Below are 16,157 nucleotides of genomic sequence, written 5' to 3'. Positions count from 1 at the left end.
ATCCTGTGCCTTCCATGTGAGTTAAATTTGCTCATACAGCTTGAAAGTTGTATTTGCAAAATTAGGCCTTCAATTTTTATAAATGTAAAGATTAGATTCCTCAGAACAGTGTCACAAGATCTTTATTTCCTCTGAAGTATGTAAAAGTTGTATAATGTGCTAATTTTTTTAAATGGCGAGGCATTTGTTGTTTTTATATTTAGGAACTCTAATTATCAGGAATATTATAAGCAGTTTTCTTTTTAATTTTGCCTCTTACCCAATATATAATTTTATGCACATACTTTATGAAATAGAATATGTTTTGTATATATGAAAAATATTTTCTTTTTTCTCTTTCTAATTCCTAGTTAAATTAGACAAAACGACTATTTACCAGTTATTCAAAAGCAGTATATATATCATTGTTCCTAGTCCCAACTAAGTACTATGTATTATTGTAAGCTAGAACTTGTTATTACCATAATAAAAAATGCATAGATATTATTACTTCAGCTTGGCTGTACTGAAAGGCCTTAAAAGAAATCCAAAAGACAGTGAACTCCTAATATTTTTTAGTTTAAAAAAATGGCAGCTCTCTGCATTCATATACATGAGTTATATGATACAAAACAAATGCTGTATCAGGTGACATGGGGTTTAAGAATGTATGTTACAGAGATGCATTAACAGGAAGAACCCATTCTCTTATTACATTAATGAGCATTTTCCAGGGTTTTGTGACTCAGGTTATAAAGTTAAAACATGAATCAAATGGCAAAATATCTCATGAAAGTATTTTTAGCAACAGATATGGGAAGAGATTAGAAGGGGGGCTGTAGGTTTTACTGAGAAATTGGATTTAGGCATTTGATGCTGTAACTTTTTTGGCTTTGAAACAACTAAGTGCACTGCTAACAACCAGGATTGGCCTAATAATTAAAAGAGTCATCAGTCTCATTTGCAGCTGTAACAAAGCCTAGTCAAACACATGAGACCAGCTTGGTGCTTTCTCCTTCAGCAAGTAAAGAACTAACTAGATGTTATTTGTTAAATCTGTCTTTCTTCAGACTGTGCGCAGAATTGTGTGTGTATGCTTGGATATATCCTTAGAGGTTTAGCTAGTCCAGGGATCAAATCCAGAATGGCCTAAAATTTAATCAACAATTTTTTTTAAATTTTAAGAAGGACCCTACCTCCGCCCCAGCTGCCAAGTCCTCAAAGATTATGAAGTATGTGTATGGGTATTTATACCCAGTACACACCTGCACACAATATATATATGTATATATGGGTGTATGTATACATATATGTGTGTATTTGTAAAGATGCAGGTGCCCTGGCTTTTTTCAGATAACTAAATAGAAACGCATTTGCAAAGTTTACGGATTATTTTTCTCCTCTGTGTATTTACTGGAAATTATATTTGGTTTGGGGTGCTATTTGCTGCCATTCTCCTCCACACACAGCAAAATATAAATCTTTTTATTCTTTGGATTGACACAACTTAGAGTAATTACTACCCCAAATTTGTCTATTCTTTGAGAAAAAGATTAAATAGGGCTCAAGAGACCCACTCACTCTGCTGAATCTAATGTACAAGACTGTACTGCTGCTCTTTTGTGAGCTTAAATTTGCATGAAAGCTTAAAGGAAAAATCTTACATCTTAGCAATTAAAGCAAATAGGGGCCCAGTGGTGGGCAGCAGGTGTTGTCTGAGAAACTTGAGAAAGACAACCCACTTTCTTGTTGTTCTCTTCAGATCCCCTAAGTTTTGTAATAAAATGAGGTAGTCCAAATACAGCAATTGACTGGCATTCATGGGAGCTCCTGAGCTTGGAATTACAGGTTTTATTTGTCTCCCAAATGAGCTGCAAAATGTAGTTGTTTATTACTGCCCAGGAAGCAGAGTGTATCTTAAATCAGTAGAGAATTTGTTTCATATCTCCTCTTACCTTTAAGAAGTTTTCTTCTGTAATCTTTGTGTCTTCTGTACTGTTCACAGTTTTTGTGAAGTTTCTTCGCATATTTTCTTACCATGCATTCAGCGAATTCTTGATATTGTTGAACTTCGTGACAAAAATAATAAGTTGAATCACAATTTTAAAAAAAGAAAAACCAATGAGAAAATATCTAATCTACCCTTAGTTATAGCAACATGTTTAAATTTAGGGCCTCGTGGACTTTTTCATCCAGTCCACTTCAGAAGCCCAGGGCTATATGTTAAATCATTTTCTTGATTCCTTCATCATCTTTGCTTTACTTGTCAAGTGAGTCAGACACGTAATGCTTACAAAAACTGTTATAGCAGAAGAGTTCATGCAACTGAGGGTGTTCTTTAAGATGAAGATGGAGCTCAAATGACGTCATAGCTTTTCAGGTGGATCGAGAGAGAGGCTGAAGTATAAATTTAAATGAAACTAGAACAGTAGTCACCAACAAATTTCTCAAGGTCTCTATCCAGCTGTTAATAGCAATGATACAAATCCACTTTCTGAAACTGCTGTTTGCCTACATGTCCACTCATGGAGATTTTTCTCATTGAGAGCTATTATTCCAAAGTTTCCCCCTTTTCCTTTTTCTTTCACTGTCACCAGTTCACCCATGGCCTGCACTGGAAGTGGCCATTGTGTCGTCATCATCACCAACAAAACTCAATATTGAGCACAAAGTTAAACAGAGTACTTTTTTTTTAGATTAACTTTAAAACATCATCTGTATTCACCAAAATGTATAATAATGATGCTGGTAACTGCTATAGTTTACTAAGATGTAGCACAATAATTTGTTATTTTGATTCTCATATTACAACAGTAATATGAGGTAAGTAATATTGTCAACATTTTATGGATGACAAAACTGCAGGTTAGAAGTTACGCAGACTTAGTAAGAGAACTGGGATTAGGACCCACATATAAATTACTCTGAAACTTATATCATACATATTACAATTGTATCCCTCTTAACTAATTGCAAGAAAAAACTGAACAACATTATATTCATCAATAATACCCCCCACACACTTTAGTTGGATGGCAGAACTAGAAAAAAAAGAAGACCAAAACAAACAGAGCTTGGGATAAAGAATTACAAGACAAAGAAGAAAAGATCAGAGGGTTTTTTTCCTTCTCAGGACACAAATGGTACTTTTGTGTCATACTTTGTAGATGGCTTATATTTTCAAAGACTTGGGGATTAATTTACTCTGCCAGTTTAGCCTATACTTACTTATATTCTGAAAATGTATGAATCAATTTGTTCTGCTCCTTGTCCATTACTGGGAATCCAAATATTTCTATTGTACACGTTCACTTTTCTGCCCTATGAAGTGGATAGCCTGTATCCATGATTATCTGTCTTGCCCATACTGATGATTAGAGGAAAGACTCTTGTCTTCCTCTGCACTCTCACTTTAATTTATGTTGCTTCTCTACCCTTTGTTAAGGTGTAACTGGATGACAGCTAATTTTATTATATGCGTCTCTCCTCTCACCAGTACTTAATGTCCTGTATTGTTATCTTTGTATGTCCCTTGGTCATAGTAGGCACACTATAAATATTGAATTAAACTAAATTACCTATACAGAAGAAGTCAATAATACTGTTATATATCTCAACATTTATTTATGAACTTGTGCATGGATTTATTCTTCATTTCATATATGTAAGAGTACCTACTATGTACCATGTGTTTTTCTAAGTGCTACAAATGGAGAGATAATAAATCGGGTAGACAAAGTCTTCGCCCTCACTGAGTTTGCATGATAAAGTGGAAAGACAACCACAGAACAAGTTTAGCAAAGGAATAACATGGAGTTCAGAAAAATCTTCCTGGAGGGAAAGAATGCCTGAGTTGAATCTTAGAGATCAAATACACATTACACTCCCATCACAGGACATACTCTCCAAGGGCAAAATTTAAAACAGTGGTTCCCAAACTGTTGTGTTTAATAATTATTTGAGACCTTAATTTGTATTCCAGAGCCCCACCTCCAGAGATTCTGTTTCATTTGGTCTGGAGTGGAGCCCAAGAATCTAAATTTTATTAAGCTTCCCAGGAAATTCTCTGTTTAGATGCATTGGTATAGAATGGAGAGCTCATTATATAGAATTATTGGCAGTAGTGTTTCAGTACCCATAGATTAGATCTTAAAGTGTGATAGTGATAAAGAAGAGCAAGATTAAGCTAGGATTAGTGCTGTTGATTTGTTTTTTACTTGTGCTTCCTTAAAAAGAAAGATATTTAATGAAGAACTTAAAAGTAATATTTAATTATGAGTTTCTTTGCATTCACAGTCAACATAACTTTTCCAGAGTGTTTCATGGTATAATAAATAAATTCTATTATGTTAGTTTTATTATTCCTGAAAATTTGTTTGGGATTATTGTTCAAATATTTCCTTGCAAACTATCTTTACAATGATAGGGTTAAGGCAAAGAGAGTCTGAGAAGATATTTACCTAGTATACCTGTCAGTACTCTAAATGAAATAAGACTGACCTTTAACGACATGTAGAGGGGTAGTCATAGGTGGTGGCATTTTTCATTCTTGTGTGTAGTAAGCTTTCTTGCCTCTTATCATCATCCTGAATGACTTCATTGTCATTATACTCATCAGATGAACCTCATTCCTGGATTCTTCACTCAAAAACAGCAGTGTTTCTATCGCTTCTGATCTGATCTCCATTTCCTTGATTGCTTAGCTCTTTCTTAGAGTTTTTTATTTCAAATAGCAAGTTAACACATCAGCCTCGAGTCCTTTTTCTCTAAAAATAAATGCCATATATATTATGTTCATCTGAGTTTCTATTTTCCCTCATTTAAAATGTTGTCATACCAACTTTTCTGCTGTAATATGTTGCATGAATGTATTTTACGTTTTGAAAGTATTTTCCCGACAAAGATCTGTGATTAACCCACTGAAAAATTAGGTTTGTTCAGTATCTGAAATAATGTGGTATGGAATTAGGCTGTTTTGTGAATGCTCCTGTGTCAGGGTTTGGTCTGGTTATAACTTAAAATTTGGCTAACACAACCTTAACATGAGAGAGTTTGACAAACTTGATTTACTAATCCATTATCAAAAATGAATATAAGAATCTTGCTTTATTCTCTCCCTATTTAGTCAAGTATGCATCTTGCTTAAAATGTTCCTTCTTCCTTCCTCCAGGACTTTTTTCCCCATTCCTATTCATGTATGGAGCTTCCCTGGTGACTCAGTGGTAAAGAATCTGCCTGCAAATACAGGAGGCGAGAGTTCAGTCCCTGGGTCAGGAAGATCCTCTGGAGAAGGAAATGACTACCCACTCCAGTATTTTTGTCTGGGAAATCCCACGGATAGGAGCCTGGAGGGCTGCAGCCCATGGGGTCACAAAAGAGTCAGACATAACTTAGCGACTAAAAACAACACATTCATGTACATTCACAATAGATTCCAGAGTTATCACAGCTGCATAATTCCTAACAAAAAGTGATATCCTGACTTTTTGCACTTAATCACATGAACTGGACAGCAGAGAGGACTAGATAGGAGTTCTCAGAGACTGGAGAGAAAGCAAAGTTTGGCACTTGTAGTCATCAGGCTTGTTGGATACCTTGTGATGGTTGCCGTTGCTGTACACTTCTCTTGAATAGTGTGATTCCCTCATACCATGCTGCCTGGCTTGGGAGCAGAGAAAGAAATGTGATTATTAATGTAACCAAAGTTTGGCATAATTTTATTGTAGAATTTCAACCCCTTAGTACATGAAAATTTCTAAATAATTAATTATGAGAACAAAGTCACTGATACAGCAGTAGTTTTGCAAGATGTTAGACATTATTTCAATGTCGTCTTGACAGTCTGCTTCTCAAATTGTCCTTTTATTTCAGGGCCCTTCACCCTTTTTTGTTGTTGTTATTCTGATGACTATTTGATATTTGAGTTTGTCTTTTAAATATTCAAGACAGTTTTAAAAAGAAAAACCTAACCCCTTTCTGTTTCATCCTTAACTATGTGATCTCTCACCTGACACTTACTGTGTTTAAAATGAATACCCAACAGAGGAAATATAATACCTTATTATACACCGAAAAAATAATTAGCTGAAATTTGTTTGTATATTCGGATATTGCTAGAATGCTTATTTCCATAAATCTAAGCAGTTAATATTAAATATGGTATTATGTTTAGTGAGAAAATAGTAACTTCCCCTTATCTCTGAGATTTATTGCCTCTCTTGCCTTTTACATCTGGCTGAAGCTGTGAACCTCTTACCAACACTTCATTTGTCAGTCTCTGAATGTGCTCACCTCCTCCAGATGGTATTATTTTCAGTAACAAGCAAACCACTTATACCCTCAAGGTCAATCCTCACCAGTGATTCCTATTCGTAGCCTCTGTTAATGTTGATAAAAGTAATACAAAAGCACCTAGAGGAGAAAAGACCCCTAATGCAAAGGACCAATGTCTTAGTGCCCTGGTATGACACCATAAATACTCAGATTAATACCAAAGATGATTTCAGTTGTAATGGAATAGAAGCCAATTTCTTGGAAATGAGATTTTGGGTCATTATGTCCTAAATTCTCACCTTTTGGTCTTTTCTCTTCCCTCTCTAGCTTGAATTTAAATTTGGTGAGAAAGTCTTTTTTAAAGTCCTGATTTTAAATTGTTACACGTTGACTTAACTGGGCACATTTATTAAAGAAAAAAAGAAAAGGAAGACTGAAGTAAACAGTCATGAGAAGGCTTTGGGCAGACAGGGTGCTGGTCCTGGTGGGGCAGTCTTCTTGCGTAACTACTGAGAGTATTTACAACATTCTACAATAACGTCACATTTGTTTTGTGAGGGGAGACCAAGGTAGCTTTTACATATAAATTGGCTCTCTCAGTATTGAAATATATTTAAACAATTATTTGAAACACAGCTAGGAAATAATGGTGACATTTCTGACAGTATTTTGAAATTATAAATATTACGTTAAATTTACAAGGAAAATTTCCAGTAGTGGCTTGCATTACAAAGTTAATTTATCATGTCTCTACATAATTCTATTGAGATGGCCTTTGTTTCTGTGGTGAAGATAATAATATAGTGGCAACAATTTTGAGGCATCTTTAAAGCTGTCATAGAGGAGCTAGCCAAACTTTGGCTAGATTTTTACTAGAATGTTGAAATTATACATGTATCAATATACTTTTCAGTTCAGTTAGCCTTGATGAAAAACAGTTATTACATGAGTTTAAGGGTCTTGATAAATGTTGGCATCTGTTTTTTTCTAAAACTCATGATGGTCATCACAGCTCAACACTCTTGTATTACATATTTGTCAACATAATGTAATTTTTATGGAAAACTCAATTAGTGGAATCTTTTATTCAATATTCCCATATTTTGCTTCTTTCCATCATCATTTCTCTTCCTTTCTTCTTTTGTTGAGGCAAGAAGCTTAATAGTATAGTTTCTACAGAGCTTTCTTACTTATTTTTCTAATAATGCATATAACTATGTGATGAAGTTTAAATGCTCTGTGAGCAAAACTCTATTAAACAACCTGAAGAAATGCACTGCTGACTAACATTTCCCTTGGTCTTAAATTGTCTCCGATGTATTTTCTAGAGTCTGCACCATTAATGGATCTTATTAATATAGCGTCTGTATGGTTACCAACAGTGCTGTATTATTGCCACATATTAATTTGCATTTTTGATCAAAAATATGAACAGATGCGTGTGTGAAGCAACCCATTTTATAGGATGAGCACATATTTAACCGTTTTCATGTAACTGAAAATGTGCTGTATGTTGCATTTTATTCCCGTATTGACTTTTCTACTATCTACTCACCGATTGTCTCGGTGCCTTTTTCCTTTTGTATTATTGTATTACTGAAAGAAATTGCTGACCTCTGTGTAAACAGTGTAAAATCTGTTAAAATTATTAATCCAAGGAGATTTTAATGTCAGTTTAATTTTCCAGAGAATAAATTTTTGTGTGGGTTACAAGTTACTTTTCTTCACTTTTCTGTAACAAATCTCTTTACATTTTAGTACTCATTTGGAACAGGTAAACATGTGACTGCTCTGTTGATGATACCCAAAAATCAGCCTGAATGCTTATCACTGACAAATAAGTGTTGCTGTGACTGTTACACAAAATAAAATAATGTCGCCTTCATAAGCAGATATCAAGTGGATATATATAGACGTTGTTAAGATCTTGAGTTTAAAAGGAATCTTATTTAAATGTGCTATAAAATATTGCTATCAAGATGTTTGGGTTATATTATTTTCTTTTAATTCTAAGTCAAATCTGACATGCAAAGAAAATAGACCGCAAACAAAGTTAAACAGTTTAAAATAATCTCCAAGTGTTCAAATCAGGAATGAAACTAAGTAGCTTTAAAATGATAATATGTTTAGCTGGATTAGGCACACATATACAGTGTTATCTAGCTTGCTCTTTCATTTATTGCAGACTTGTCATAATTCCTATCAGTACTGTCATTCTGTTTAACAAAATAATTTTCCATTTGGCAGGAATAGTTTGTTGATTTTTAATTCTTTTTTATTAGGTTGTTATTATATGTTTCCCAAAGACCTTAATTTAGATATTTTTCACATTTCATTCCCTTGTCCATTTCATTTCCAGCAACAAAGGTGCTATAAGAACAGACTGAACAAGTACTCTTTTCCATATTCAAAAGAATCTAAACTTCTGGTGTTCTAAAATTTATAGAAATTTAAGTTGCTACCTTCTCTGATCTCTGATTATCTTTGAAGCTTTAGTTCCATAAATAAACCAGAAGCCTTTTTTAAATTAATTTTTTAAATAGTAGAATAGCAATGTCCAATTAATCTGGGTTCTTTTCCTTGTTATTAGTCATCACTACTTAAACACAAGAAAAATGTGAAACACTTCTGCTTAAAATAAATGGGCTCATAATTTAATCTCCAACTAAGTTTACAGAATTTCTATCCTTTCCCAGTGCTTGTTGCTTTGTCCCCCATCCTCTTAACATCCTAGGCTTCCACAGTTAAGACATTGAAGAAGGAAAACTAACAGTCTTGCTTATGAGTTTACTCTGAAAAAAAGTCATCTGGGTCATGACTTGTCCTTCACAGAATTAAAATTAATCTAAAAGTGAAATTCCACCAGAAAATAGATACATCTACATTATAACTAGCAAATCAATAGTCATTTTTTATTGTTACAGAGGAATTGAGTTTATTCATCATACCGTGTGTTCATACTTAAGATTAAATTTTAATTGCAAATTGACTAAATCCTTTATCTTCAATATGCAAAATAATACTTAAGTGAATTTTTTTCTTTCCTAAGATTGATAATCTTATTTATCTTATTTTGATAAAATATTCCATGATGTTTCCCATTTGAAGATAAAGTCATTTCCAATTCAAAACTAAAAGGTCTCAGTTAAATATACGAAATATTTTGTTTGAATAGTACTTTATAATGAAACATAATAGTATAATACACTAAAGGCTTCTATATATAAGTATAAATAAATGCCAAATAAATAAGGACACGTATTAGGAAGGTCTGATAAATTCAATTAGGAAAATGGAAAAACTGACAGCACATTCTCAGCTGATACAAAGAAATATATCTAAAGGAAAACCTTCCAAATAATACTTTAAATATGCCCAGTGTACCAAAATTCGTGTTTGTCCCTTCTTAGCCATATGACCTACTTACATTTCTTGATCTTCCTTAAAATTAGGTATGGCTGTGTGACTTGAGTTCAACCAATGGGATGTGAGCAGAAGGTGATGGACACTGGTTTCAAGGAGGCTTTTTAAGAAATAACGTTGTGCTCTCCATGCCATCGTTCCCTTTCCACTGGAGACAGAAGGAAATGAAAAACGGGAGATGGCAGAGCCACGAGTTGGGAAGACCCTGGGTCACTGACTCACCTCACAGAAAAGCAGGACCGAATACATACGTCTTGGAACGTTAGTGTTAGGTAGGCAGAATAGGAAAAAGGAGTCCCAAATGGCGGTGGCTAAAAGCCAAGGGGAAAGCCCGCGAAAATAGAGCGAAGGAAGGTCCGAGGACCGGAGTGAGAACCTCAGGTGAAACAGACAGCCCTCCTGGCTCGCCCGATTTACTTAGAGCAGGCTCACGGGGGCGGAGACGAATGTATAAAAGGAGGAAGCCTAGGATTGGGACCTCTCGTCTTTTGGGTCAGCCCACCTCCTCGAGGGTGTACTATCCTTTGTTTTTCCTAATGGGACTGAGCTGTGGCACCGATTCTTCTGTCACTTCAGGTTTTTGCGACGGTGAGACAGAACCGGGGAAATAACACTCTCCCCCGATGTTACCATAAATGAGAAGAAAAACTTCTGTTGTATTTGAGCCTTTACACATTTCGGACTCATTTGTGACTGCAAACAATTGAAGCTAAAATATTGGGATCTTCCAGCGGGGTTCTGGGAGGATGAAAATCTGCAATATGGTACATTGGTTTAGCAGCCAAGCAGCCAGAAGAGAGGAAATAGATACAACAGGCTGATAAACTGTAACCCACGTTATGCCAGGGCAAAACCTTTTTACTTGGAAGGGGGTCCCTGTGATTACTGAACCTGTAACTTAAGGAAAATGGATACAAGAGTCAGAGTAACAATGTGTTGAGATGCTTCTTTGCTAAAAGATACTACAAGAAGGCAAGAAATAAATGGTCTTCCAGCAGAGATTGAGGGGAATGGAGAGGGCCCAGAGACTAAGTGCTTTAAGCATTTGAAAAGTCCACTGCTTCTGAACCCCAAATATTGAGATTATACTAAAATGGATTTTGAGTTTAAAAGGCCTATGAAGACTGTGCAAGAAAGCAAAGGGACTCAGCTATGTCGCAAAGATAATTTTGAATGTGTTGCCTCTTATTTTAGAGGAATGCAAGGTAAACGTGTGTGCTCATGGAGCAAACTGAAAGTTGTATAGCTCACAAGAAGGAAATAATTCTCAACACCTACTTGCAATGAAATCATAGCACACAAGAGAAACGGAAAACCTTCCCAGAAGTCAGAGCAGGGAACCATTGAGAATAATGGATAAGGCAGTTTCTCTAGGAGAAGAAATGCAGAGAAAATCAAAACTCCTCTACTAAGAAGGAAGTAGGGGGTTTCACTGTGATGAATCAACTTCTGCTGTATGTTTCTCATTCTCATTTTTTTCAAATGAGAATTCTAATTGCAGTTATCCACTTCCTGTTCCACATTGTATATGCGGTGGAGGTCAGGGGTGGATAACTTGTCTTTAAATCCTGATGTCACTGAATTATCAAAGTCAAACCATCAGGTAAGGAGAGTGCATCACCAGAGATAAAACTTTGAAAGGATTGCAGGAGCTGAATGTGACTTGAGGGTGTCTTCCTTAGGGAGAATGTAAGCTATTTAATAAAATCTTTGTTCTCCTTTTCCTAGACACACATGACTACCTTTTCTGCTCTCTTGCAAATATTTGTGGCTACGTGTTCTAGCCACCTGGATGTGAAAGGAAGCGACACAAGTCATTTCTAGGTCAAATGCCTGCTTCACTGTGTCTCTCCCCATTCATTAGCTGACGGCAGTCGCCCAAAGGGATGGTGCATGCAGGATCAAAGGAGCCTTGGTTCCTGAATCACTGCTTCGAGATCGTCTTACCACCATCTTCCTATGTTATATGAGCAAGAAATAAACATCTGTGTGTTGGGATGTTATACATTTTAGGCTCCTTTTGTTTTCCCAGCACCTACCTTACAATAATAGGTAAGTTCACAGATTCCAAGCTAGCAACTGAGAGAAGTCTGATGTCACCATTGTCAAAAAAAATAAAACTTTTGTACGAGGCGAGGAAGGACAGCCTCTGTCTGACCCCTGATTGTTTAGTGGCCAAAAACCAAAGAATGAGGTAAGTCTCAGGAACACTGCCTGCAGCATTACCTCAAGAAGTTATTTTTAGGAGCCGGTTTTAAGGGTATTAGAGCGATTCAAATTGCTCGTCTCTCCAACTTGACCAGAGAAGCAGGTTTGACTGTGACCCAAGAGATGTGATGAGGTGATGGGTGGAAAGCCTAAAACCTAGGCATCAAACCCAGAGACAGACCGAAAGCAGTAAGAACGCTGGAGAAATACAGCGTGAAGAGAGGAGGAAACCCAGCTGGAACAGATAGTTCAGCAGAAAACATTATGAGAGACAAGGTGACAGATTGTTTAAAAAATAAAAACACCTTGAATCCCGTCCAGAGACTTATGGACTTAAGATTTAGAGTAGATGACTGAGTTTAAGAAGGGTAGGCTAACAGGGGATCAATTAGGAAGCTATTCTTAAAATCTAGATGTTTTACAAATATTAAGTAACTAGATATGAAGGGATACCAGCAGTTTAGCTTAGATGGGTAGAGAAAGTCTTAAAAATGAGATTGGTGAAGGGATTTCCTGGTGGTCCAGTGGTTAGGACTGTGCTTTCCCCACCAAGGGTCTGGTTTCAGTCCCTGATTGGGAAACTAAGATTCTACAAGGCACAAGGTGTGGTCAAAATAAAATGGGATTGGTAAGACACTGTTAAGGGAAAGTTTCTAGAGCTTGATGAGTAATTGAAAGGGCTGGTGAGGACACTGCATGAGAGAGGATGGGATTGAATAGCATGATTTTTGAGGAGCAGGTAAGTAAGGAGTAGGGCCATTGATAATGGAGTCCGGAAAAGAAGCTGGGTTTAGAAGGGTTGGTTTCAGCTGTGTTGACTTCCAAATGACATTTTGTGGAAAACGTCCATGAATTGGAAATGAAGGACTGGAATTTAGGAAAAAGATACAGACTAAAATGAGTTCGGGGACTGGTGCAAAGCCATAAGTCACAGGAGCCAAGAGCCAACCCATCATCGTGCTAGAATGTGAGTCCTCTGATGACAGGAACTATTTATCTGTTTTGTTCACAATTGCATTCCCAGTGCCTAAAACAGAGTCCAGGGCATAATAGATATTGATGAATTTCTGTTTCTGACTGAGTTTGAGATCTTGAGAAGTGTGGATGAGAGGATTTTTTGGTGGGTCTTTTTTTGGAGGGGCGGGGTTCTTTGGTTTTGGGGAGGTTTTTTGTAATTATTTATTTCAATTGAAGAGAATTACCCAGAAAGGCTCTATTTAATGTGCATTATTTACCAAGGCAAGAAAAATATACGAACACATTTTAGAAACCTAGTACCTGAAATGAAAAAATTTCTTGTCTAACCATGAAATTTGATTTATGAAGCCCCATGACACATACGATTTCTGGTTCATTTAATTGATAAAAATTCCATTCCTGACATAGTTATAATTGTTAACAGGAAATAGCATTATTATTAAGCTAATATTAGTGCCTAACAACTAACTAAAGGTTGCTAATGTTTTAAATTTTAGAACAGTTTTATGAGGGGAGGATAAATTAGTAGTTTGGGATTCATATATACACACCACTATATATATAAAATAATCAACAAGGCCCTACTATATAGCCCAGTATACTACTCAATATTCTGGGAAACTTGAATATTTTCAAGGAAACTACTCAATATTCTGTAATAACCCATGGAAAAAGAATCTGAAAAAGAATGGTTATATGTATGTGTATAGCTGAATCAGCTGTACATCTTAACACTGTAAATCAACTATGCTACAATATAAAAGTTAAAAAAAAAGTAAACAACCCAAAAAAATCAGATTTACAGAAAAAGAATAGCAAAATGAGTCCCTGTATATCCTGTACCCTGTTTTTTCTATTATTACCATTTTTTATTTGTTGCAATTAATGAACACATATTGACATATTCTGGTTAGCGAGAGTTCATCATTTGATCAGATTGCCTTAGTTTCCACTTAATGGCCTTTTTCTCTTCCAGGACATCACACTGCATTTAGCTGTCATGTCTGCTTAGGCTCCCCTTGACTGACAGTTCTTAGTTTTGATGACCTTGACAGTTTCAAGTAGTTACTGGTGAGGTATTTTGTAGAATGTCCCTCAATTGAGCTTTTGCCTAATGTTTTTCTCTTGAATAGACTGAGGCTATGGGTTTGGGGAAGAAGACCAAAGAGGTGAAGTGCCATTTTCAGTACATCTTATCTAAGGTACATACTATCCACATGCGTTATCACAGGTTATGCTAACTTTTGATTGTTAGATTTCTCCACTGTGAAGTTTTCCTCTTTCCTCTTTGTATACTGTACCATTTTGGGAGGAAGTCACCCTGCAGTGACCCTTAAGGAATGATGCTCCACCTTCTTGAAGGCAGAGTATCTGTGAAAATTACTTGAAGTTCTGCACAGGAGATCTGTCTCTTCTCCTATTCCTTCCTCTCTCTCTTTCATCCTCTCTTTCTAGAGCCTCCTTACTTTCTGGCACTATGAGATGCCCCAGCTCAGATCGCCTTGTACATTTCTGGCCCCAGTTCTGAATCAGCCATTTCTCCAAGAAGTCTGTGTTCCTGTTATTAGGGAAAGGTATCAGAAACCACTGTCTGAGCACTAGATATGCTTTTTGCTATTGTGATCTCATTGGGTCCAAGCCTTCTCAGGGGAGAGGAAATAGTGTGTATACTAACCTATGTATACACACATCTACAAATATGTGTTTTACAATCTGTGTCTGTATTAAGCTAAACATGCGTTCATACTGTCTTCAGCTCTAACCATTACCACATGGATCTTTCCAGCCTCCTCTCCTCACTTGTCTGTAAAATCCCACTGCGTCAGTGAGCTTTCACCATCCCTCTGCTATAGTGAGAGTGAAAGTCGCTCAGTCGTGTCCGACTCTTTGCAACCCCATGGGCTCTTGCTGGATCTGTTCAATTCTAGTATATACGTATAGCATATCACAGCTGTTACCCCATACCCCGTGAATAGCAACGGCATCAACTAGGGAACGGTACAGCTTCTTTTCTTTATTCTTTCTTTTTTTCCAGATTTTATTTTATTTTTTTACTTTACGATATTTATATTGGTTTTGGGTCCACTCATTTTCAAAGCTACTTAAGTGAGCACCTTCCCCCCCTCCCTTCAGTGAGGTTGTCTTATACATTCCTAATACACTTATTTTATCACATCCTGCATCCCACCCTGGGATTCCTTGACCACTTGAATGATTTTTAAATTTTTTCATACATTAAACTTCATTCATCATATGATAAACATCTACAGGTTTTAATAGGCTGATAGTGTCATGTATGGGCTTCCCCAGAGACTCAGCGGTAAAGAATCTGCCTGCAATGCAGGAGTTAGTTGCAGGAGATGGGAGTTCGATCCCTGAGTCGGGAGGATCTTCTGGAGGAGGGCATGGCAAGCCACTCCAGTATTCTTCCCTAGAGACTTCCATGGACAGAGGAGCCCGGTGGTCTACAGTCCCTAGGTGGCAAAGAGTTGGACACAACTGAAGCGACTTAGCACACAGTGTCATGTATCTATCATTACAATATCATACAGAATAGTTTCACCATCCTGAAAAAAAGAATTCTGTTTAACTACTCAACCCTCTTCTTCTCACCTCAAGCCTCAAGCATTTACTTTTTACCATCATTTTTTGGCCTTGTTTAAAATGCCATATAATTGGAATAATATTGTGTATAGCCTTTTCAAACTGGCTTCTTTCACTTAGCAATATGTATTAAAAAATTACCCATGTATAGTTTATCCATTGTTTATACCTTCACCTACTGAAACACTTCTTGGTTGCTTCCAGTTTTTGTCAACTCTGAATAAGGCTGCTACACAAACATTTATGTGCAGGTTTTTGTGTAGACATTAATTTTCAAACTAAAATTGGGTATATATCTATGCATGCAATTGCTGGATTGTATGTTAACATTGTGTTTAGCTTTGTAAGAAACTGCCAAACTGTCTTCCAAAGTGGCTGGAGCATTTTGTGTTCCCACCAGCAATGAATGAAAATTCCTGTTGCTCCACACCCTTGTGAGCAATTGGTAGTTTTGGGGATTTCAGTCACTCTAATAGGTACATAGTGATATCTCACTGTTGTTTTAATTTGCAGTTCCCTACAGATGGGATATATGGTTTCCATCTGTACATTTTCTTGACTGAAGTATATATTCAGATCGTTGCTCATTTTTAAATTGGTTTGTTTGTTTTCTGAATGCTGAATTTTAAGGGGTTTTTGTGTATTTCACATACAAATCCTTTATCAGATAATATGTTGTGCAAATATTTTCT

The sequence above is a fragment of the Capricornis sumatraensis genome, chromosome 14 (assembly GCF_032405125.1).
Source record: "Capricornis sumatraensis isolate serow.1 chromosome 14, serow.2, whole genome shotgun sequence".
Lineage (NCBI taxonomy): Eukaryota > Metazoa > Chordata > Mammalia > Artiodactyla > Bovidae > Capricornis > Capricornis sumatraensis.
This window is presented reverse-complemented; position numbering follows the sequence as displayed.